This window comes from Muscardinus avellanarius (genome assembly GCF_963383645.1).
Source record: "Muscardinus avellanarius genome assembly, chromosome: 15".
NCBI lineage: Eukaryota > Metazoa > Chordata > Mammalia > Rodentia > Gliridae > Muscardinus > Muscardinus avellanarius.
In genome coordinates, this window is record NC_137801.1 from 50,522,287 (window position 1) to 50,547,161 (window position 24,875).

General features: G+C 41.9%; 1 pseudogene across 1 annotated transcript in view; it reads left to right on the plus strand.

The window, feature by feature from the left end:
• LOC308273976 (protein MTO1 homolog, mitochondrial-like) overlaps positions 1-16,721 on the plus strand; it is a 31,162-nt pseudogene extending 14,441 nt beyond the window's left edge. Inside the window, exon 3 of the transcript in view lies at positions 15,165-16,721. The product of the transcript in view is annotated as a protein MTO1 homolog, mitochondrial-like (transcript). The remainder of the gene's footprint in view (positions 1-15,164) is intronic.
• The last annotated feature ends 8,154 nt before the right edge of the window (positions 16,722-24,875 follow it).

A 24,875-nucleotide genomic window follows, 5' to 3' on the forward strand; every position in this document is an offset into this window, starting at 1 on the left:
AAATCACTGCCAATTTCAATGTTGTGAGGTTTTATGACCCAGACTTTCTTCTAAAAGTTTATAGTATTAAGATTTATACTTAGGTCTTTTATCTAATTTGAGTTAATGTTTGTAAATATGTTAGGTAAGGGTCCAATTTTATTCTTTTTCATGTAATTATTATTTTTCAACAATATTTAGTTAAAATATTATTATTTCCTCCACCAAATGTTCGTGGAAACCTTGTCAAAAATAACTTGACAATATATGGAAGAATTTATTTCTAGGCTTTTATTTAACTCCAATGGTTTATATATCTGCCTCTGGAACAGTACTACACTGTTTCAATTACTGTAGGTTTATATGGTTTGAAATCAGAAAATATACATCTTCTAGCTTTGTTCTTCTTTGAGATTGTTTTGGGTATCTAGAGTCCATATTCCATATCAGGATAAATTTTTTCTGAAAAATAAATAAATAAATAAATAAATGTATGATAGCTTCACCTAAAAAAAAAGAAAAGAAAAAAATATTCTCTGGTAAGAAAGAAAGCAAAAAGAAATATTGAACTGTTATCTTTTGGTCATGAAAAGCTTGGTATCAGACAAATGAAACTGTTTTGTGAGATTATCATCGTTAATATTGGATAAATTGCTATAAAACTAGATGTCAACCACTAAGCCAAGCATGGAAAGGAGGGATGGGGAGGGAACGGGGTGGGGATCGGGTAGGGGCTAACTGGGCGATGTGTGCATGTATATCTACAAAAATATTTTCTTTATATTATTATGATGTATGAATACATTGCACCAATAAAATAAATAAATAAATAAATTTAAATAAAAAAATAATAATTTTTAAAAATCTGGCTGGGGGTATAGCTCCGAGGTAAAATGCCCCTGGGTTCAATCCCCAGCTCAGAGGTAGACTACCTCATACCACAGACCACAAAATAGGTTTTGTATTTTTGTACTCAGAATTCTACTGTTTCTTATGAAATTTCTTAGACAAGAATGCAAAAATAGTAGCCTGGCATGGTGGTGCATGCTTGTAATCCCAGTATTTGGGAGGCTAAGATGGGACTGCAGGTTTGAGGACAGCCTCAGCAAGTAGTGAGACTTGCATCAACCTAGTGAGATCCTGTTTCCAATTAAAAATAAAATAGGGCTGGGGGTGTAGCTCGGAGGTAGAATGCCCCTGGGCTCAGTCCTCAGTCACACAAACACACACACACGCACGCACACACGCACACATACACACACACACACAATGCAAAAATATAGGTACATGGATGTATAGTATAGCATTGTTTATAAGAACAAAATTTTGGAAAAGAGTATAAGGTACTAAATAAGTAAGTTAAGAAACATTTTATAGGGAAATGACATGCATACTTTTAAAAGAACACTCTTTATATTAAAAAGAAACGGGGCATGGTGGCACACACTTGTAATCCTAGGACTTGGGAGGCTGAGTCAGGAGGACTTTAGATTTAAAGCCAGCCTCAGGTACTTAGTGAGGCCCATTGCAACTTAGTAAGCTCCTGTTTAAAAATAAAGAATAAAAAATAGAGCAGGGGGTGTAGCTCAGAGGTTGGATGCCCCTGGGTTCCATCTCCAGTACTGCAAAAAACAAAAATACAAAAATATATTCTTGGGAAATTAAGAAAACAACTTGTTTCCAGTACTTGGGAAGCTAAGATAGGAGGATCACAGATGCACCACCAGCCTCAGCAACTTAGTGAGAAACTCTGCAAATTAGTGAGACTTTGTTTCAAAATAAAAGAATAAAATAGGGCTGGGGTGTAGCTCAGAGGTAGAATGTCCCTGAGTTTAATCCCCCGTATCATGAAGTAGAGGAAGGAGGAGGAGGAGGAGGAGGAGGAGCAGGAGGAGCAGGAGGAGCAGGAGGAGGAGGAGGAAGAGGAGGAGGAGAGGAACTTGTATAAATAGGAAAATAATAAGATATGTGCATTTATAAAAATCTGGAAGCTTATAACCAAACAATTACAGTAGTTTTATTTAGGTGGTAGGAAAAATAAAAGATTTTCCATATTTTTCATTATGTAGTTATAAAGTGTTCAGTTTTTTCAATGCACATATAATACTTTTCCAACAGCAAAAGTGATTTTTTAAAAAAAGCCAGCATGGTGACACATGCACAATCCCAGTACTTAAGAGGCCAAGACAGGAAGATTTTAGGTTTAAGGTCAGCCTCAGCAAGTAGTGATACTCTCATCAGCCTAGTGAAACCCTGTTAAAAAATAATTAAAAATAGGGCTAGGGCTAGGTTGGAGGTTGAACATCCCCGGGTTCAATCACCAGTATCACACAATGAATGAATAAATGAATGAATGTGTACTCTGCCATCCTGAAAAGTCTAGATTATTAAGTATAAACCCCTGTTAACTTTCAAATAATGGTTGGTTTCCAGCCCTACTCTGAAAATGAATGAGGATTTTTATTTGAGAGTCTTGAGCTCAACATCCTGGGTTCCAAAAAAATAAACCTAGAAATTCTTTACCATCTTCCCCAGAATATTTTAAAAGGAACAAAAACAAATAGGACATTCTGTAGCTTCTTTTGTGTCATAGGAAGCTAACGCCCAAACTAGTAACCTCCACAGTGGGTGAAAAATGATCTACTGGCAATCAGAGAGAGAGAGAAGGAGTGTTAGAACTTCAATCTTTCTTTATATTTATCTCACCCTTTTTAAAATTGTAATTGCTAAATTTCTTTAAATTATATATCACATAATCAATTATGAAATATCTGATACAAATGGCAACAAAAACCAGAGCTAAGGCACATAAAAACAGGTTCATAAGTTACCTGTCTTCTCCAAGTCATAAATACAGTAGTTAGATGAAAAATCATAAAAATGGGTGAGAAATCACAAAGGAAAACAAATAGAACAATCCATCTCAGTAAATAATAAAAGGTAAAAGGGAAGAAACACAGTAGGAATGTTACACAATCATTAAAATAAAATAATGGAAATCCCTAATGAATAAAAAAAGGAAATTAAAAAGAAGAAATAATTGACCAAAACACCCTGATCATTTAAAGATGAAATGAAGCCAGGCATGGTGGCTCACACTTGTAATCCCAGCATTTGGGAAGCTGAGACTGGAGGATCGCGGTTTGTGGACAGCTTCAGCTACTTAGTGAGGCTCTCTGCAACTTTGTGAGACCCTGTTTCAAAGTGAAGAATAAAAAATAGGGCAGGGGGTGTAGCTTGGCGGTTGAATGACCCTGGGTTCCATCCCCAGACCCGCAAAAAAAAAAAAAAAAAAAAAAAAAGATGAAATAAACCACAGCTTATTCTGAAGGTAAGTGCTGCCATAAGGTTGTGATTCAGAATGCATTCTGCCTGGAGCTCTGTAATCATAGTGTCCAGCATAGTGCTCTGCATGGTACATACTCAGTGAGTAAAGAAAGGATTTCAGCTTATCACATTTTATACCAAATGAAAGTGTTTACTTATGATTTGAAAAGTCTATGCAATTTTGTTATTTCCTTTCCTTTGTTTCAAACTGAGCTGCTGAAACATTTGGAGAAATAGGGGGGAAAAAAGAAACTGAAAAGAGAATGGAAATTCTGTGATTCTACATTTGTAAATGCAACTTAAAAATCTAAGGATGCATTGTGAGAATTTGAAGATATGGCAGGTATTTATTTATTTGTAATCCCATGGAAACCTTCTCTAGTCCTTTGCTGTTATATAAGCCAAATAATCAAGTAAGAATATTTTCAAAAAACCTATAATTAAGAATTTCTAAAAAGTCTTTATATAGCCAGAATACAGGCAATTTTCAGCATTAAGCAGTAACCTTTTTTTTATTTTCTTGAAAGCTAAATTCACAGCATTTGGCATAGCAATTAGATGGTTCATTAGAAATGCTCTATATGCTTAACAAATTATATTTTAAAATGATACTGCTGGACTTCTGGAAAGATGGTGAATGAGAAAAGCAACATTTACGAGTCCTGCTAAAATTCAATCTCTATTGCCACAAAATCAGCACTTTTCATAGCCAGAAAACGTCATCAGCAGAGAAATAAAAAATGTAAACACAAGGGACAGAGAAAAATAAGATGAAAAGAACAACCAGAAACCAGAAAACAAGCCCGCAATGCAGCAGCGGGGCCACGCCAGCACCATCTTCCCTCACAGCACCAGGATCCAGAGAGGAAAGGTAAACAAGGAGCTGAAGTGAGCAGCTGCGGATCATTTGGGTGTAATTCAGCATTTCTTTCACTGCAAAGAACGTCTAAAACTCCCAGTGGTCAAGCTCATCACACCTTCCAAGGACTCAGAACAGAGCTCAAAACCAGAAAAGAAATACGCCAGCTTCACAGCCGAGGGCGTAGCAGTGGCGCCATATTGCCAGCAACTCCAGCCTCACAGCTGAAGGCGTGGCAGCGGTGCCATATTGCCAGCAGTGACAGCCAGTTCACCTCGCCCTTGACAGCTCCTGATCAACACGCACAATAACCCTGAGTGAAATTGTGGCCCCTAAAGGAGAAATCCCTGTACTGCACGCCCAGGGACTTTGATAATCTCCCTGGGTCTGAGATTTTGCAGTCAAACCCAGTGAAGGAGTAGTGCTGGCAGAGATACCACACCTTAGTCGCAGCTTCCATGGGAAAATGCCCAACTCAGCACCCACACAGTCTCATGGACCCTCGATAAACTCCCTGGGTCTGAGACTTTGTGATACAACCCAGTAAAGGAGTAGTGGCAGCTGAGATTACCATAGACTCGAGATACAGAGCACACTAAGTGAAGTCGTAGTGATCCAGGGAAGGCACAAAATTCTGAAATCATGGGAAAGAGGAACAACAATAGAGCAATGAATACCCACAACCCCATATTATCAGAACACGATAACACAGAAATTCACAGATCTCCAGAAGATCAAATCAGAAATATAACTGTAGAAATAATACAGGACCTTCGAAAAGAATTTAGAGAGAGTCTAAAAGACATAAAGGATGCAATCATTGAGGAAAAGGCCTCAATTCAAAGTATAAACAATCAATTAGACCACATGGAGAATAGAATCTTGCTCCTAAAAGATGATCACTCCAAAAATGAACACATAATTTATAACTTAGAAAAAAAAATCAGACAGCAGGATTTTCACACTGAAGAATTATGGGCCAATTTTAAGAGAGCTAACCTAAGAATAATTGGAATAGAGGAGGGAAAAGAAGGTGAAATCAAAGGATCAACAATCTCTTCAAAGAAATAATAGCAGAAAATTTTCCAAACATAGAACAAGAGGTCGTTACACAGGTCCAGGAAACATATAGAAATCCCTTTAGACAGGATCAGAGAAGAGGTTCCCCATGCCAAATAATTGTCAAAATGACCAATGTGGAAGCCAAGCAGAGAATCTTAAAGGCAACAAAAACAAAAGGCCAAGTGACATTCAGAGGCAAATGAATTAAAATCACTCCAGACTTCCCAAACCAAGTCATGAAAGCCAGAAGGGCTTGGAGTAACATATTCCAAACTCTGAAAGAAAACAACTTCCAACCAAAAATTTCCTACCCAGCACAACTATCCATCAAATTAGATGGGGAAATAAGAAGGTTCCATGACAAGCAGAAACTGAAGGAATTTATGTCTTCAAAACCAGCGCTAGAGAAAATATACTCAAAGAGATTAACTACAAAGAATAGGTAATACACACCAGAAACAGAGAAAAAAGATTTTCCATCCAGCAGACAACTAAGCAAAGATGAATATATTCATGTGTTTATTGGTTTAAATCTTTGGAGATTCATTATTTATTTTAGTCATTTACCTATTTCTAAATTGTATTGTTTGCTTTTATTGTTGCTAATTTTTAGGATTTCTATTTGGAATATTAATATACCTTCAGATATAGCATTTGGAAATATTTTACCCCATTCTATCAGTAACTTTTAACTCTGTTTACATTGTCTTTGGATATACAATATTTTTTTATTTTTAGGAATTTTGTTTGTTTATTCTGTTGTTGCCTTTGCCTTTGAAATCATATCCAAGAAATCACTGGCAATTTCAATGTTGTGAAGCATTAGACCCAGGTTTTCTTCTAAAAGTTTATAATCTTAAGATTTACACTTAGATCTTTTATCTATTTTGAGTGAATATTTGTATATAGTGTTAGGTAAGGGTCCAACTTTATTTTTTTTCATGTAATTATTATTTTTCTTTTATTATTTATTTATTTATTTATTTTTTATTGGTGCACTGTATTCATACATCATAATGGGATAAAAAAAAACTTGTGTAGACATACATGCACACATGCCCAGTTAGCCCCTACCCCACGCCATTCCCTCCCCCTCCCTCCTTCCCATTCTTGGCTTAGTGGTTGACATCTAATTTTATAGCAATTTATCCAAAATTAACAATCATAATCTCACATAACCGATTCATTTGTCTGATATCAAACTTTTGATCACTTAGAGATAACATTTCAATATTTCTTTTTGCTTTCTTTCCTACCAGAGGATTTTTTTTTCTTTTTTTTAAGGTGAAACTATCATACATTTTTTTCCAGAAAAAAATCTATCCTGGGTCCGGGCCCCTGGCCCCGACCCTGGGTGGGTGGGCAGGCCCTGGTGGGGCGCCCCTAGGCGACCCCCCCTCTCCCTCCAGAAGGACCCTGTGGTCCGGGCCCCTGCCCCTACCCTGGGCGGTTAGGCAGGCACTGGCAGGGCGCCCCTAGGCGACCCCCCTCTCCACCTGGAAGGACCCCGTAGTCCGGGTGCCTGGCCCCAACCCTGGGCAGGTGGGCAGGCGCTGGTGGGGCACCCCTAGGCAAACCCCCTCTCCACCCGGAAGGACCCCCTGGTCCGGGCCCCTGGCCCCAACTCTGGGCGGGTGGGCAGGTGCTGGCGGGGCACCCCTAGGCGACCCCCCTCTCCGCCCAGAAGGATCCTGTAAAAAAGGAAAAGAAAAAGAAAAAAGGAAAATATCAGAGAGGGGTCAAGGAGGTGACGGATGCCAGGATACTGGAGATGCAGACAAAACTTATTCAAATGAACTGGAATTATTGGAAAAATTCCCTGCTAAGGAGTACTGCTTCTTCTCTACATTGTTAAGAACCTTGGACATCACCTGTAAGGAGAGAGACTTTAGCAGAGACCAAGGAGAAAGGCGGTGCTGAAAGCAGTCTCCGTGTTGGCGGTGGAGACTTGTATTCAGAAGAAGCAGAAATCGGAGCCTACCAACCTTATTATTATTATTATTTTTCTTTTTTGGAGAAATTACACCAAAGGTTGAATGCTACCATTGTGCATGCTTAGGAAGACTGGACAACATTCAGAGTGGAAAAAGAGTTTGGGAAAGATTTGAAATGGTGGAAGCAGTGGCAATGGCAGTGGCCAGTACTCAGGGGAGGCAGAGATCTGATGCATTACATCTGGAACCTTTGAAGTAATTACCCCAGAGGCAGAATGCTACCACCACCATGCACCCTCGAGAACGTGGGACAAATAGTTAGGTGAAGAGAGTGCTCGATTTAGAGCCTGCCGAGGGGTGAGGCCGGCGACGAACACAGAAAAGCTGGGATCGGAGCCTGCCTGAGGCAAGGCCGGTGCTGGGGCCTCCAAGGCTGGGATCGGAGCCTGCCGAGGGGTTAGGCCGGTGCTGGGGCCAGCGAGGCTGGGATCAGAGTCTGCCGCGAGGCAAGGCTGGTGCTGGAGCCTCCGAGGCCGGGATCAAGCCTGCTGAGGGGTTCGGCCGGTGCTGGGGCTACTAGCCGGCATCAGAGCATTCCGTGAGGCAAGGCCGCTATTGAGGCCTCTGAGGCCAGGATCAGAGCCTGCCGAGGGGTTAGGCTGGTGCTGCGGCCAATGAGGCTGGGATCGGAGCCTGCCGTGAGGCAATGCTTGTGCTGGGGCCTCTGAGGCCAGGATCAGAGCCTGCCGAGGGGTTAGGCCAGTGCCGGGGCCAGTGGCCGGCATCAGAGCCTTCCGTGAGGCATGGCCGTTATTGAGGCCTCTGAGACCTGGATTGGAGCCTGCCGAGGGGTTAGGCTGGTGCTGGGGCCAGCGAGGCCGGGATAGGAGCCTGCCTTTTCTTTCTCCATATAAAGTTCATGATTGATTTTTCTAGGTCTCTAAAGAATGTCACTAGTATTTTAATGGGAATTGCATTGAACCTATAGATCAGTTTTGGCAGAATGGCCATTTTGATGCTATTTATTCCGCCTATCCATGAGCATGGGAGATCTTTCCATCTTCCAAGGTCTTCTTCAATTTCTTTCTTTAATGTTTTATAGTTTTTGTTGTAGAGGTCTTTTACATCTTGGGTTAGGTTTATTCCTAGGTATTTTATTGGTTTTGAGGTTATAGTGAATGGATTTGTTTTCTTTATTTCTTTCATTGTGGATTCGTTGTTGGTATAAAGAAAAGCCACTGATTTCTTTAGGTTGATTTTGTATCCTGCGACTTTGCTGAATTTGCCAATCAGCTCCAGAAGTCTTTTGGTTGAGTTCTTTGGGTCTTCCTGATAAAGGATCATATCATCTGCGAATAAGGATAATTTTAATTCCTCTCTTCCTATGTGAATTCCTTTGATTTCCTTCTCTTGTTTTATTGCTACAGCAAGAGCTCAAGGACTATATTGAAAAGGAGTGGTGATAGTGGGCATCCTTGTCTTGTTCCTGACTTTAGCGGAAATTCTTGCAGTTTTTCCCCATTCAATATAATGTTGGCTTTGGGTTTACAGTATAGTGCCTTAATGGTGTTGAAGTACTTTCCTTCTATCCCAATTTTTTGCAGTGTTTTTTTTTTTTTTAACATAAATGGGTGTTGGATTTTGTCGAATGCTTTTTCAGCATGTATTGCTATGATGATGTGGTTTTTGTTCTTGGTTCTATTTATGTGGTGAATAACATGTATTGATTTGCGTATGTTGAACCAGCCTTGTTTTTTTGGGATGAAACCGACTTGGTCATGATGTATTATTCTCTTGATATAGTTTTGAATGCGTATAGCTAGTATTTTGTTTAGAATTTTTGCATCTGTGTTCATTAAGGATATTGGTCTGTAGTTTTCCTTTCTTGAGGTATCTTTATTTGGTTTGGGGATTAATGTGATACTGGCCTCATAGAAGGAATTTGGGAGAGTTTCATCTCTTTCAATTTCCCGGAACAAGTTATGAAGTATTGGTATTAGTTGTCCACTGAAGGTTTTGTAGAATTCAGCTGGAAACCCATCTGGGCCTGGGCTTTTCTTTGGTGGAAGAATTTTTATTGCCGTTTCTATTTCTTTGGTTGTTATTGGTTGGTTTAGGCTTGCTATATCCTCTTGGCTGAGTGTAGGAAGGCTAACTGTGCTTAGAAATCTATCAATTCCTTCCATGTTTTCAAGTCTATTGGAGTATAAATTTTTAACGTGGTTTCTGATAATCTTTTGAATTTCTTCACTATCTGTGGTGATATCTCCTTTTTCATTTCTAATTTTGATAATTTGAGTTGATTCTCTTTTTCTTTTGGTTAGGTTGGCCAGGGGTTTATCAATTCTATTAATCTTTTCAAAGAACCAACTTTTTGTTTTATTGATTCTTTGAATTGTTTTTGTTCTCTATTTCATTTATTTCTGCTCTAATTTTGATGATTTCTTGTCTTCTGCTGGCTTTGGGAATAGACTGTTGCAGGATTTCTAGATCCTTGAGTTGTGTCATCAGGTTCTTTACTTGGTGCTTCTCTGGCCTTCTTATGTGGGCACTCAATGCAATAAACTTTCCTCTTAATACTGCCTTCATGGTGTCCCATAGATTTTGGTAGGTTGTGTCTCTGTTTCCATTTGTTTCCATAAATTTCTTTATTTCTTCCCTAATTTCTGCTCTTACCCATGCATCATTCAATAGTGTATCATTCATTCTCCATGAATTTGAATGCTTTCTTTCGAGTTTCCTGTTGTTGATTTCTACTTTTATTCCGTTGTGGTCTGAAAAAATGCAAGGAATTATATTACATCTTTTGAATTTGCTGGTATTTTCTTTGTGTCCTAGGATGTGGTCTATTTTGGAGAAGGTTCCATGGGCTGCTGAGAAGAATGTGCATTCTGTAGTTCCTGGTTGAAATAATCTGAAATTGTCTATTAGGTCCATTTGGTTTATGGTTTCCTTTAGTTCTAAAGCATCTTTACTCATCTTTTGCCTTGAAGATCGATCCAGTGGTGTGAGAGGCGTATTAAAATCTCCCAGAATTATTGTATTTGGGTCTACTTGGGATTTTATGTCCAGAAAGGTTTGTTTTACAAATGTGGTTGCACCCACATTTGGGGCATAAATATTTACTATCATTATATCTTCTTGGTGTATTGTTTCTTTTAATAAAAGGAAGTGCCCTGATTTGTCTCTTTTGATGTGTTCTAGTTTAAAGTCTGTTTTGTTGGATATCAGGGTTGCTACCCTTGCTCTTTTTTGGTCACAGTTGGCATGGTATATCTTCTTCCATCCTTTCACTTTCAGTCTGTGAATGTCTTTGGCTGTAAGGTGAGTTTCTTGCAGACAGCATATATTTGGATTATGTTTTCTAATCCACATTGCCAGTCTATGTCTTTTGATTGGTGAGTTACGTCCTTTGACATTAAGAGATATTATTGAAATATGATTTTTGTTTTCTGCCATTTTGTGTTTGTCTATTCTTGGGTGGTTTGATCTTTCTTCTTTACTTAAATGGACCACTTATTAACTTCCTCTCTTCTCTGATTCTGAAGTCTGCTTCTTTTTTCTTCCTTATGGTTTATTTCTTTAAGAATTTTCTCTAGTGTTGGCTTTGAATTCATGAATTTTTTGAGATTCTGTTTATCCTGAAAGACTCTGGTTTCACCACTGATCTTGAATAGTAGTTTTGCTGGATAAATGAGCTTTGGTTGGAAGTTATTTTCTTCCAGGGTCTGAATCACGTCATACCAGTCTCTCCTAGCATTCATGACCTGGATTGTATAGTCTGGGGTGATTCTTATTGTTTTGCCTCTATATGTCACCTGTCCTTTTGTTCTCACTGCTTTTAAGATTCCTTCCTTGGCCTCTATGTTGGTCATTTTGGTTATTATGTGGGGCGTGGAGTAGTCTTTCTTTGGTCCTGTCTCAGTGGAGTTCTGTATGCCTCCTGAACAAGCAGGTCCACGTCTCTTTCCATATTTGGAAAATTCTCTGAGATTATTTCCTTGAAGAGATTACAGATGCCCTTGGTCTGTACCTCTATCCCTTCTTCAATGCCTATTATCCATAAGTTAGGATTCTCCATATTATCCCATATTTGCTGGTTGTTTAGGTTTTGTTGCTGTAAAGATTTCTGTATATCGCTGACTGTGTTTTCAGTTTGGGATGTACTGTCTTCTAATATTGATATTCTGTTTTCTATTTCATCTAATCTTCCAGAATTTCTTTCTATTGCTGTCTTCATTTCACTTATTGCCTCTTTCATTTCATTCCAGACCTCTTTCTGATTCTTTTTTAGTGTTTCTAACTCATCTTTCACCTCCTCTATACTTGTTTCAAATCCTTTCATCATATTGTACATCAAGATTCTGAACTTCCCTTCTTGCATTTCTAGTAGGTCAGTATTCGTGATTTCTGCTGTCTCTTCATAATTCCTGGTTCTCATATTTATAGCGTTCGCTGTCCTGTTTTTCTGATTTCTACCCATCGTTTGTGAGTATTATGCTTAGTCCAATCTTAATATTAGGAGTTTAGGGGTATCGGCAAGTCAGCAGAGCTTTCCCATTGTTGAGGGTGGGTGATGTGGGAGGAGCTGGGGTGATGGGTAAAGGAGTTGGATTAGGTAGAGGATATGTTTAGGTTGAGAAAGACTTTAAGTATGATAAGGTAATATCTTGCTGAGAATGAGAGAGAGTTAACTAGTAGGACTCTTGTCGTTAGTAGAGTAAGTATGGAGATATGAAATACTTTGAGTATTAAATAAGGAGGTATATTATGGGGATAAGTTTTGGGGGAGAAGAGTATATAGATTAGTATGGGGAAGCTTGTACGAGGGGTAATGGAAGGAGCAGACAAACATAAAAAAAAATCCACACAAGATACCAAGACTATTATGTAATCTAAGAAAAAGAAAGGAAAAACTAATCAAAGGAGGAGAACAAAAAAAGGAAAGAGGAAGAAAGAGGAAAAAAGGACAAGAATAAAATAAAAGGAACTAGCAGCTGTGTGAAATCAGAAAATAAGGCAAACTATCAAATATATATATATATATATATATATATATATATATATATATATATATATCCCAACAAGTTAAAGTAAAAGAAGGATGGGGAAAGAAAAAAATATAAAACAGCAATAACCATACCAAAACAAAAGCACTGTAAAAGCAAAACAAAACAAAAAAATCCACAATAAAAGTAAAAAAAAAAAAAAAAAACAGTCCTATTTATTTACGAATATGGGGTCAGGTCCATATAATATTTGCGTATCTGATTGCTTTGGTAGCTTTCAGAATATAATCCAATGTCTCTTAGTTTTCTTTGCACTCTATTTTTATCTTCTTAGGTCACTCTGGGTGTTTGGACACCTTTCTTTAACTGCTTTGGGTTTATGTGTCAGGATGTCTGGTATCACTATTATTAGGTTCTGTACAATTCCCAGGTTCTGCGTAATTCCAACCTGGAGTCAGCACCTCTGCATTCACCACCCTAGACTCTGGCCTGTGCTTCCCTATAGCAGGAGTGGAGGATGTCCAAAGTAGACTTGGAACCTACCCCGGAGGTCCTGTGCAGATATTGTGTCTCGATGGATTTTCCTGTGTCTCTGGAGATTCTAACTGGGCTAGCCGGTGTGGTCCCAAGATGTACCCTGGGCAAAGGGATGCTGGTTCCTGGATGCCCACACTTACTGCCAGAGCTCTGCCTATTCCGAGAGTGCAGGCTGGGTGCGCTGCTATTACTGGACCCAGGTGTGAGTGGGTGCAGCTGCCTAGTGCCTGCTGCTATGCTCCTCCAAGGTGCATTGAGCTGTGCTCTAGACTAGAACTGAGTATCAGGCTACCGGGTGTCAGGAACTCCCAGCGGTGGGCCAGAGGCACAGGATAGGTGCACAAGGGTACGGGGGCATAGGTGCTGTGCGGTGTCCAGCAATGATCTCTGCCTCCCGTGGGGCGTAGAAGCTGGGGGCCCGAGGAGATTTCACGGGCGCACAGAGCTTTCACCGCCTGGAAAGCAGGCCTCCGGCAAGGTGGGTGTCTGGGCTCCAGTGGGGGGTGGGGCCTAGGCACACAAGGTAAGCTCCGATTTTAGGGGTGGCACTGACTACTAGCAGGGGTCCGGGGCACAGACAGGGTGCGCGAGGACAGTGCTGGGTTCTGAGGTGTGGGACAGATGTCCCGGGCCAGTGCTGGGGTTGGGGCTGGGGTGCACGCTAGGACCTGCAATTTCCCTGGACGCACTCAGGTACCTGGCTTCCTTGACCCAGGCGTCCGTGGGAGTCCCTGTGCTGTTGTGATCCAGTCGCTGGTGAGCACACAGAATTCTGACATGGGTGCTGCTCGCTTCTTAAGATAAGGCCCTATGTCTGTTTTCAGTCTCGGATTATCTTGCCACGGTGATTTCAGTCAGGGCTCGGGAGTGCAGTTTGGGCAGGCAGGCAGCCTGTGCAGGCAGCCCGCCGGCGGGCGTCCTGATTGTATCTGCAGCAGGTCTGGTGTCCGATCTTTGTTCTTTTCCTTCTTCAAGTTCAGGGTTTCCACCGAGGTACCTGGATCTGTTTTGGTTCCTGGGATGTATTTATTTTGTTGATTAAGACACTGCTTTCTAAGTAGTTGAACTTTATTTGTTTCAGCTACTGAGAAGTGCTGTGTCCTTCAGTCGCCATTTTTGATATACCCCTGGATTTTACCCCAGGACTGAAAAAAAAAAAAAAAGTTCTGGCATGTAGCTCAGAGGTAGAATGCCCCTGGGTTCCATCCCCCCAGTTCTGCAAAATAAATAAATAAATAAATAAATAAATAAATAAATAAATATCCACAAAAAGAAGATGGTTGAGCCTTCTACCAGGAATAGAAAAGAAAGGTACCTAAAAATAACAAAATTAAAGACAAAATTCTTTCTGATACTCCCTTAAGCCTAATGCTATAATACTGGGGAGATGATCAGTGGACTCGGGGCAAAAAAGAACAAAGAGTGATTAAATGTTGTTTCATCTGGACCCAGGAGCACATATTACTATTGGCTAACTTTGATTTAGGCCACATGAGGATTGGATATATTAATTATAGATAATTAAGTGCTCATAAACTTAAAAAGAGTGGATCTAAATTCTTTTAATAAGTTTATTTAAATTTAGTAAAGTAAAAGTAAAAGATGTTATCAAAAATTATTTTTGCCAGTCTAGCTAATTAATTGTATTGGTTTTTGTACACTGAATTTTGGAAATGAAAAGTAAAGCAAAAAGACTATAGATGTGCAGTTTGGCCAGAAAGCACATGTCCCTTTCTGGAGAGACAATGTTGTTGAAGAAAGTAAAATGGTTGAAGGTACGAACTGCTGAGATTCTCCAAGGTGAACAAACTCATGCACAAAGCAGATGAAGTCACTCTGAGAGGGGCAAGGTCCACGGCTGCACATGGCAGAGGCTAGGGAGAAGGAGACACAAAAAGAACACCAAGTCCCAGGAAACTGCCTCTGGGGCTTCAATTAGGAAAGGAAGCCCAAAGAAGCATATAATCCTCTAGACAAGCCACTCTAAATCTAAATGGTTACTCATTCGGGATTCTCTCCCTTTGAACCTCTCCATCCATCTCTCTCTCTCTCTCTCTCTCTCTCTCTCTCTCTCTCTCTCTCTCTCCCTCTCTCCCTCCCTCCCTCTCTCTCTCAGGTCTTGTTGGCTTTAAGAGAAAGTGGTGTGTGATTGGTGACCCTCCACCCAGGCAACTTCCAGGTAGTGAGCAGAAGACACCTGCTGGAAATCAAGGCCAACCGGGGGTCTAGTCTGGTGTACATTAAAAAGTATTAAACTGTGCCGGGCGTGGTGGCGCACGCTTGTAATCCCCGCGCTTGGGAGGCAGAGACAGGAGGATCGCGCAGGTTCGAAGCTAGCCGCGCGCGCTGGCTTAGAAGACCCTGTTTCCAAATAAAAAAATGTAAAAATAGGTCTGGGAGTATAGCCCGGAGATAGAAGGGCTTCCAGGAACCCCAGTACCACAAAAAAAAAAAAAGTATTAAACTGGTGTAAGGGACCAGCTGTGTGGGGACTGAGAGCTCAAATTGATAGAAAACTATATATACAAAATACGCAGAAAAATCCTGCACACACTGCTGCTTACCATTCAGGAGGGAGCTACTGTAGAGGACCTTGTTCTCACAGAGCCAGAGCTTGAATTCTGGGTAATGCCTGTCAGGGGAGTCATTTTGGTGGATGGAGGCACAGTGTATGCAGAGAGTGTGATCCTGATGACCAGGACATTTTTGAGAGGCATGACTGTCATTGGACTGGAGATGCATCCTGCAGAACATTTAGGGGATCAGCCTTCTGTTGGGCTGGCTCAGACTCTGGAGAAGTTGGGGTTCATTGTGGGAAGGTTTAAGACTGGGACTTCACCCTAAATTGCCAAAGAAACCATTACTTTCAGCATTCTAAACAAACACATACCAGATAATCCATCCATACCTTCAGCTTTGTCAAAGAGGATTAAGCCAGAAGATCAGCTGCTGTGTTATTTGACCCAACTCCAGAGTGGATGAGATTGTGCTGGAGAACTTCACCTGAATAGTCATGTTAAGGAAGACGTAAGAGGGCCCCAGTGCTGTCCCTCCATTGAATCAAAGGTTTTGAGTTTTCCAGAATCAGAAGGACTGATTTCCAGAATCAGAAGGAATCAGAAGGACTGGATTCTGACCTCATCTATCCACAGGGGCTATCTGTAACACTGCCAGCTGAGCTGCAGGAGAAAAGGATCACATGCATCAGAGGCCTGGAGAAAGCAAAGATCACTCAGCCAGGCTGTGGTGTTCAGTATGATTATTTAGCTTCTCATCGGATCACTCCTTCCCTTGACATTCACTTGGTTCAACGGCTCTTCTTTGCTGGACAGATAAATGGCACCACTGGCTATGAGGAAACTGCAGCTCAAGGTGCAATGGCTGTAATCAACACCAGTCTTTGGGTGAGTGGAAAACCACCCTTTATTATTAGTTGAACAGAAGGCTACATAGGAGTCTTGATTGATGATCTCACCACCTTGGGCACCAGCGAACCTGACCAAATGTTTACCAGCTAGGTGGAGTTCCACGTATCACTGTGTCCTGATAATACTGGCAGTCGTCTCAGATTCTGAGGATATAAGGAAGCTGGCTGTGTGTACCAGCCTATGATACAAAAAAGCTTGTTGATGACGTCTTCTTTAGAAGAAGGAATTTCTGCATTAAAATCCACTGAGTTTTCTAGCTCCACATGGAAAAAGTTAATCTCACAGTTTTCTATAAGTCTTATTTGAAGTCTCCCTGTAAGCACTCTAGATGTTTGAAGTAGGAAGAAGTTGATGTGGAATCGTTAGCCAAGGCTGTCCCAGAACCCTTGAAGAAGTATATTGAATGTAGAGAGCTAGCTGAAATAGAAGCCACTTATGAATCAGTATTGTTGCACCAGCTACAAGAAATAAAGGAAATTCAGCAAGACAAAGCTCTCCTCTGCCAAAAGACCGAGACTATTTGACTAGCAGGGATGTGTCTTTGTCCAGTGAAGTTAGAAAGAAACTATACTTGAGTCACCCATAGATGACTGGGGCTGCTAGTTGTATACCTGAAGTGATGCCCACTCCCATCATCATTCTGCTCAGATTGAGTATATGAATAACTTAATTTATACAAGAGTATAAATAGGAGATAAACCAGACATGGTGGCACACCCTCCAATTCCTGTACATGGGAGGTAAGACAGGAGGATTGCAGGTTCCGGCCTAGCCTCAGCAATTTAGCAAGATCCTTAGCTACTTGATGAGATCCTGTATCAAATAAATAAATAAATAAATAAATAAATAAATAAATAAATAAGGCTGGGGGTATGGCTCATAGGTAGAGTGACCCTCTGTTAATCTTCAGTAGCACACACACAAAGAAATAAAAGACAAGAATGCTTAACACCTGTGAAAATAGCTCTACTAGGTTATATGGGTTTATCATTAATTTAAGAAGAAAACAGATTAGAACTATTTTTTTGTGTGTGGTACTGGGATGGAACCCAGGGGCTTTCTACCTTTGGGCTACACCCCCAGACCTATTTTATATTGTATTTGGTCTCACTAAGTTGCTGAGAGCCTCACTAAGTAGCTGAGGCTGGCTTTGAACCTGCACAATCTTCCTGTCTCAGCCTCCCAAGTGCTGGGATTACAAGCGTGTTCCACCACGCTCGGCTATATTATAAATTATAATTTCTAATGGTGCTTCTGCCTTTAGGATCACAGGAGAAATAATATGGCATTGATGCCCGAAACTTCTGAGTGAGTCTTTAAAATGCTATAAAACTAAACCTGATGCTTGATTTACAGATGATTTACAAATATGTAAAAACAAAAGACAGATAGTCATGGATAACCCTGTAACCCTTATAAAATCCCAATTATTAGTATTAATGGACAGGGTATTAGTAGTTAATATGCTAAATTGTATATTGTGTTGTTTTTTAAAAATGAAAAGTAGGTTAATTATATATTTTTTTTCTTTTTTTTTTTCAGTGCTGGGGATGGAACCCAGGGGTATTCTACCTCTGAGCCACACCCCCCAGTCCTGTTTTTTATTCTTTAGTTTTTGAAACAGGGTCTCACTGAGTTGCAGAGGACATCACTAATAATTTATATTCTATAAAGGGAATAGCTAAACAAATAGATGCTACTGGCCAGATGACATGGAAAATTCTACAAGGATTAACAACCCTAACAAATGAACTTGATGAATATTTAGGAATAGATGATCCCTTCATTAATCTAATGGAACAATTGTTCAGTAAATAAAGGGAATAATGACCTCTATCCTGACATCCCTCATCATTGTTATTGAAATGATTTTTGTAGGATGCAAAAAATCCCTTGCATATGAGGATTAATCCAGAAACATAGAGACAGCGATTACTAAAGAGCCTGCCCTCATACCATGAAAACCTTTTTCTACTTGCAAACCCAGATAGAGAAAATCAGTTCATGTTAACAGAATTTGAAGAAAAGCATAGAAGTATATAATAGAAGAGGGGAAAATTTTAAGAAAGGAAAGCAATCTTTCCTATGGAAGTCACAAGATCACATGGGAACTGGCAGACTTCCATTTTGTGACTATCATTTAGACACCCATTTTGTAACATTTATTCATGTGTCTGTATGTTCCACTCTAGGATGTACTGGTTTCATATTTCTCCTTATGTAAAATCTGCTCACTGAAAATTAGTTAAACAGATTGTGAAGTCTTACTTCAGCCTATGCTTTAGGGGATAAAAGGCTGAGCAACTGTCTGCCCAGTGTGCTTGCACTCTTCTGTGCAGAAGTAAATTCTCTTGCCCAATTACTTTGGGTTTCATTAGTTTTTGCTGTTTTCTTTTTCTTTTTCTTTTTGGCTTACCTAAAATTCTTTTCTAACAGGAGACTCAGATAGGAGGATCACAAGTTTGAGGTCAGTATCAGAAATACAAAGAGATCCTATTTCAAACCCCAAAATAAAAAGGACTAGAGTTGTAGCTAGGAGATAGAATGCTCCTGGGTTCAATCCCTGGTAACATAAGAAAAAAAAAAAAAAAAAAAAAAAAGGAATGTCAAGTAGTGGTGTCAAGTAATGACAAAGCCTTGCATTTTAAGGAGAAAATTAAAATTAAAAAAATTTGTTTTTTGGTGGTACTGGGGTTCCTAGAAGCCCTTCAACCTCCGGGCTACACTCGCAGACCTATTTTATATTTTTATTTGGAAACAGGGTCTCCTAAGCCAGCGCACGCGGCTGGCTTCGAACCTGTATGATCCTCCTGTCTCTGCCTCCCAAGCGCGGGGATTACAACCATGTGCTACCATGCCCGGCTTAAAATAAAATATTTTGAAATGAGAAAATTTATAGGCTTGAAGGAATTCACATTGTCCACATTTAGGAACAAAATTAAGAAGAAAAAGGAAGCCATGAGTTGTGGTGTATGCCTGTAATTGCAGTACTCGGGATGCTGAGACTAAAGAATTGAGACCAGCTGGGTGTGGTGGTGCACGCTTGTAATCCCAGCATTTGAGAGGCTGAGACAGGAGGATCGCAGTTTGCAGACAGCCTCAGATACTACTTAGTGAGGCCCTTTGCAACTCAGTGAGACCCTGTTTCAAAATAAAGAATAAAAAATAGAGCTGGGGGTGTAGCTCGGAGGTCGAATGCCCCTGGATTCCATTCCCAGGCCCGCAAAAAGAAAAAAGAAAAAAAGAAAAGAATCAAGACCAGCCTTAGCAACCTAATAAGATCCTATTTTAGGAAAAAAAAGTAGAAAAAAGGGCTGGGGGGTCTAGCTTGGAGGTAGAATGTTCCTGGGTTTAATCTCTAGTCACATACACACACACACACACACACACACACACACACACACACACACACGAAAACAAAAGAAAAGAGAAGTTGTGAATCACAGTTCTCTGCTTGTGCTGGAATTGGAAAACACTTGAAAGAAAAGATTGAAAATAAAGCCTGTAATGCCAAGTACTGTGAAGTGCAGTTGATAGCAGTTCGTGGCTTCCAGACTGATTGGAAATTACACAAGTAGCTTCTTTATGAAAGGCAGAAACTGGCAACAGAACAAAGTGGGACTTCTATTTTTAAGCCAGTTTTTAAGACAGAAAAACAGAGCAATAAATGATAGTAATCCACCTCTGTTGCCACAGGATTTCAGCCTAAGAATGATAATATGCTTCTTTCCTTTACCTCTTCTCCGTAATTAAAATACCACAACATCTTTACCACATCAATTTCCAGCAAGTGGTGTTTGGAGCATGGGTATTCACTGTGAAAAATAATTAATTAACTATCTTCCATTTAAAGTCTACATGGAGCTGAGCATAGTGGCACACGCTTATAAACCCAGAACATGGGAGGCTAATACAGGAGGATCACAAGTTTGAGGACAGCCTCAGCAAGTAGTGAGACTCTAATAAATGTATGAGATCCTGTTTCAAAATGAAAATAAAAAAGAAGGCAGAGGGTGTAGCTGGAAGGTAGAACTTGCTGAAAATTCAGGAAAAAATGATCCCTTTATTAATCTAATGGAACAATTGTTCAATAAATTAAGGGAATAATGGCCTCTGTCCTGATATCCCTCATCATTGTTATTAGAATGATGATTTTTGTAGGATGGAAATAAGCCCTTGAATATGAGGATTAATCCAGAAACATAAAGACAGCCATTACCGAACACACTCTGCCCTCATACCATGAAACCCTTTTTCTACTTGCAAATACAGATGGAGAAAAATCAATCCCCAATACCTAAAAATAAAAAAGTCAAGTCTACATGCAAAATATAAAACTGTGTGTGTGTGTGTGTGTGTGTGTGTGTGTGTGTGTGTGGTACTGGGGATAGAACCAAGGGGCATTTTACCTCCAAGCTACAACCCCAGCCCTATTTTTTATTCTCTATTTTGAAACAGGGTCTCATTAAGTTGCAGAGGGCCTCACCAAGTAGCTGAGGCTGGCTGCAAACCTTAAATCCTACCTCAGCCTCCTAAGTACTGGGATTACAAGTGTGTGTCACCACACCTGGTTTGTTTATGTGTATTTTGAAGTCCAGGATTTGAGGTCACTGATAGGTCAGGTTCCCCCTCCCCTCACCCTATGTGACCCCTTAGCAGGAACAGGAGGCAGACCCCAGAAGCCAAAAGCAGAGATATCACAAGAATCCAAGTGGCTTGAGACTCCAAACATTGCGAGACATACTCCAGAGGTTGCAAGACTACAGATGTCCGGAGAGAATCGGCATGCCTATAAAACATCGGTGCTTCTGCCCCACCACGTGTCTCAGCCAGCAGATTGGGACTACATGGGACTCTCCAGACATGTGGCTCGTTGGTCCCTTCCCCCATGGCCTGCTGACTTCCTGAGGGTGCCAGGTCCGAATAAAGCAGCAGATTTTGATAACCTGGCTGGTATTTTACCTCCTTTGCGACTCACTAACTCCATTTTCAAAATTACATTTGGTATATGAAACCTGGGAGGATTTTTTCGTAATTTTTTTCTTTTTTGAGTACCAGATTCTCTGACCAGCCAGCTGCTTGACCGAGAGCTGCTGGTGCTCTGCTCACAGACACAGCTCCACCCACTGACACCACTGCTGCTGCCGCCATGGCATGCAGGCTCTGTTCCTGCTGCCGCTTGCAGGCTCCAGCGCCTAGAACTACGACCTATCCGGCTGCCACCAGCGCCAGTGCTGCCTGCTGCTTGGGCCCCGTGGCCCAGCCTTGCCACCCTCCACATGCGCCCGGCACCTACTGCATGCCTGTCAGCTGCACACCTGCCAGTGCCGCTCAGCACTTCTGTCGCTGCCCAATCCCTGCCCGGGGCCACAGCCACCAATGCTGGGCGGCACTGCTCCACTTGTGTTTTGGCACTAGGTAAGCTCCCTCTTCCCTTGGTCAGTGGGTTCTGGCTTTCTGCCTCCAGACTTGGGTTCAATACCTGTCCACTGGGACCTGAAACCAAGCGCTTGGGGACCCTTGTCTTCTGGTTCATTGGGACCACTCATCTGAGACTCCAGTGATGACTGGGTGTCAGTTTGAGGACCCCCGTTCCAGGACATTTAACAGAATTATCAGGGACGTCTGTGACCTGTTGTTCATTCTTGCCTGTGGACCAATTATAGGGAGCCAAACCTCCAAAATCTAATCTCCAAACTCTAGGTTTGGTAGGAGAGTTATGTCCAGAATGGTTAAAAGTTAGATAATGGGTCATGGTGGCCTGAGGGTGGCAGTTTAGATTTTAAGATCTTGACCAATCTCAGCAACTTTTGTAAGCAGTCCGGTAAATGGTCGGAAGTCCTTTATGTTCAAGCTATTTTGTGTGTGCATTCCTGACTTTCCCTTTCCACCCACCCCCCTGCTTTACTGCCCAAGTCATGCTGGCTGGGGTCCCGCCAGTCACAGTTGCCATTTTGGTCACCACGTGGCAGCATATAGATGCCACCTGGTGGTCTTTCTGGGTTATAGGCTAACTCACAGTTGCCCGCGCCAGCCTGCAATTTTGCTGAGTCACAGGCATGGTCGCCATTTTGTGGTGACATGTGAGTGCCGGAGTCTGACCTGGCTGGGTTTCAGGCGCCACTTTCTGAGGACCCTGATCCACAGGATCTCTCCTCACTGCCCCGGCCACCATCCTATTCCAGGGCAGCCTCCCACTCTAACCTGCTCCTTTCCCCCAACCTCCACCATCCTCCCTTAATGAACCAACTCAGGAGGCTTTTACCCTTTATACCCTCTAAAATCCATCTACTGAGGCAGGATATGTGGTACTGGCAACTCATTTTATTGGGCAATTAGCCCCTGATATTTGGAAAAAATTTAAAAAGGCTGAAGATGTTTCTCAAACCCCTGAGACTTGGTTAACATGGCATTTAAAGTTTTTAATTCCAGAAAGGAACAAGCGGGGGTGGAACATACACTCCATCTTCACCAAAAGGCAGATCCCTGGTAGCTGCCCTGAGGCCAGCGGTGGCAGGTCAGCCTCTGGAGCGCCATCTAAGGGTGGAGGACAGCAACAACAACTACCTCCAGGAGCCTTCTTTAAGTGCAGCAAGGCATATCCACAAACGGAAGCATGCCCGGTGCATAACCAGGAGGGCCACTGGAACAGTGCCCTTGGAAAAGCGGAGAGTCCCACGTGCCTCAACACAGGGGGACCACCTTTCCAGACCAGGCCCTGCCACTGGCCTTACTCAGCCTGGACAAAGACTGACAGCTCCTGGATTCCTCAACCTCGATCTTCCTTGCCAGCTCAGGGTAGCTCTCAAGGTAGCAGGTAAGCCAATCTCTGTTTTGGTTGCCTACTCAGTCCTTCTATCGTTTTCAGGTCCTAGTTTTCCTTTTCCAATCTCAGTACAGGGGATTGACAGCAAGCCCTCTTGCCCACCTACTACAGGCCCACTTTTACAGGACAAAATTGCTCTGCCTGAGGCTCAGGCTGGAGATAGTCATTAGCCTAATACATAATTCCCTACACGTGGGACCTATGGCGCTTAAGCATTTCCTAAGCCCCTTGTTTTAGTCTCCTCTCCTGCAACAGTTGATTAGTAAAGTCAGTGCATCTTGTTCTACTTGCACTGCTGTTTCTCCCCAAGGACGCCTTTGTCCCTCCTTCCCTACCCACCAAATGAGAGGACACTTGCCAGGACAGGACTGGGAAAATGACTTCACCCATATGTCTTCTCACAAAAAACTAAAATATCTTCTTACCATGGTAGACACCCTAACAGGTTGGGTAGAGGCTTTTCCCTCAAAGGATGAGACAGACAGCACGGTGGCCAATGTTCTATGCTCAGACATCATCCCTTGGTTTGGAGTTCCTAATTCTTTATAGTCTGATAATGGACCAACTTTTATTTCTAAGGTTATTCAACAGGTGGCACAAACCCTTGGCATTGTTTGGAAGCTCCATATCCCATATAGACTGCAGTCATCAGGAAAAGTAGAAAAAATGAATGGGATTCTTAAAAACCATCTAATAAAACTCTCCCTAGAGTTGCAGGTATCATGGCCTGAACTCCTACCACTGGCTTTGGCCCACATATGGTCCACCCCTCGAAGCCCCACCTTCATAAGCCCCTTTGAATTGCTGTATGGTCACCTTTTTTGCTTAATCACACTCTCCCGTTGGACCCCCTTCTTTGGCTTCTTAGCTCCCTTTCTTGTCTTTTCTCAGGCAACTTCTTAGGGAGCATCTGATATCTTCCCCGACCTGGGAGTGGAAAAGTGGCTCCACACCTGGCAGTCAAAGCCCTTAAGCCAGGGGATCAAGTACTCCTCAAGTTGCTTCAACCAGGACATCTACAATCTACCTCATATCTGGAAGGGCTTCAAGGGCCAGCAGCTGCTGTGCTCCTTCCCTTCTGGGCAAGGGCCAATAGCTGAGGGGCTCCTGCCTTTCCCAGGACTTGCTCTCACAATTTGCCTTTCTTTTTTTCTTTTTTCTCTTTTTTATTTTTTTGGTAGTATTGGGGATAGAACCCAGGGGCCTTCTACCTCTGGGCTACACTCCCAGGGTCTCTTAAGCCAGTGAGGCTGGCTTTGAACGTGTGCGATCCTGTTTCTGCCTTCCAAGCATGGGGATTACAAGTGTGCACCACCAAGCCTGGCATGCCTTTTCTTTTAATAGCTCCTCATCTATTTGAATACATATTACCAAGCTGTTCAGGGTAACCTCTGACTCCCATTGCAGCCATACTCCCACCTGCCCCCTTCCAAAGGACTCAACCTCTCTCAGCCAAGGGACCCCCTACAATGTCCCCTGATAGCAAGAAGTAGCTTGAACTCGATCTCCGCCCATTATCTCCAAAAGGCCGGGATGATAGGTCGGGTCCCCCCTCCCCCAACATGACCCCTCAGTGGGGACAGGAGGAAGACCTCAGAAGCTAGAAGCGAAGATATTGTGAGAACCCAGGTGCCTTGAGACTCCAAACATCGCGAGACATACTCCAGAGGTTGTGAGACTACAGATGTCCTGAGAGAATTGGCATGCCTATAATACATTGGTGCTTCCACTCCACCATGTGACTCAGCTGGCTGATTGGGACTAGGTGAGACTGTCCAGATGTGTGGCTTGTTGGTCCGTTCCCCCACGGCCTGCTGACTCCTTGAGGATTCCAGGTCCGAATAATGCAGTAGTTTTTGATAATCTGGCTGGTATTTAACCTCCTTTGCAACTCCCTAGCTCCATTTTCAACAT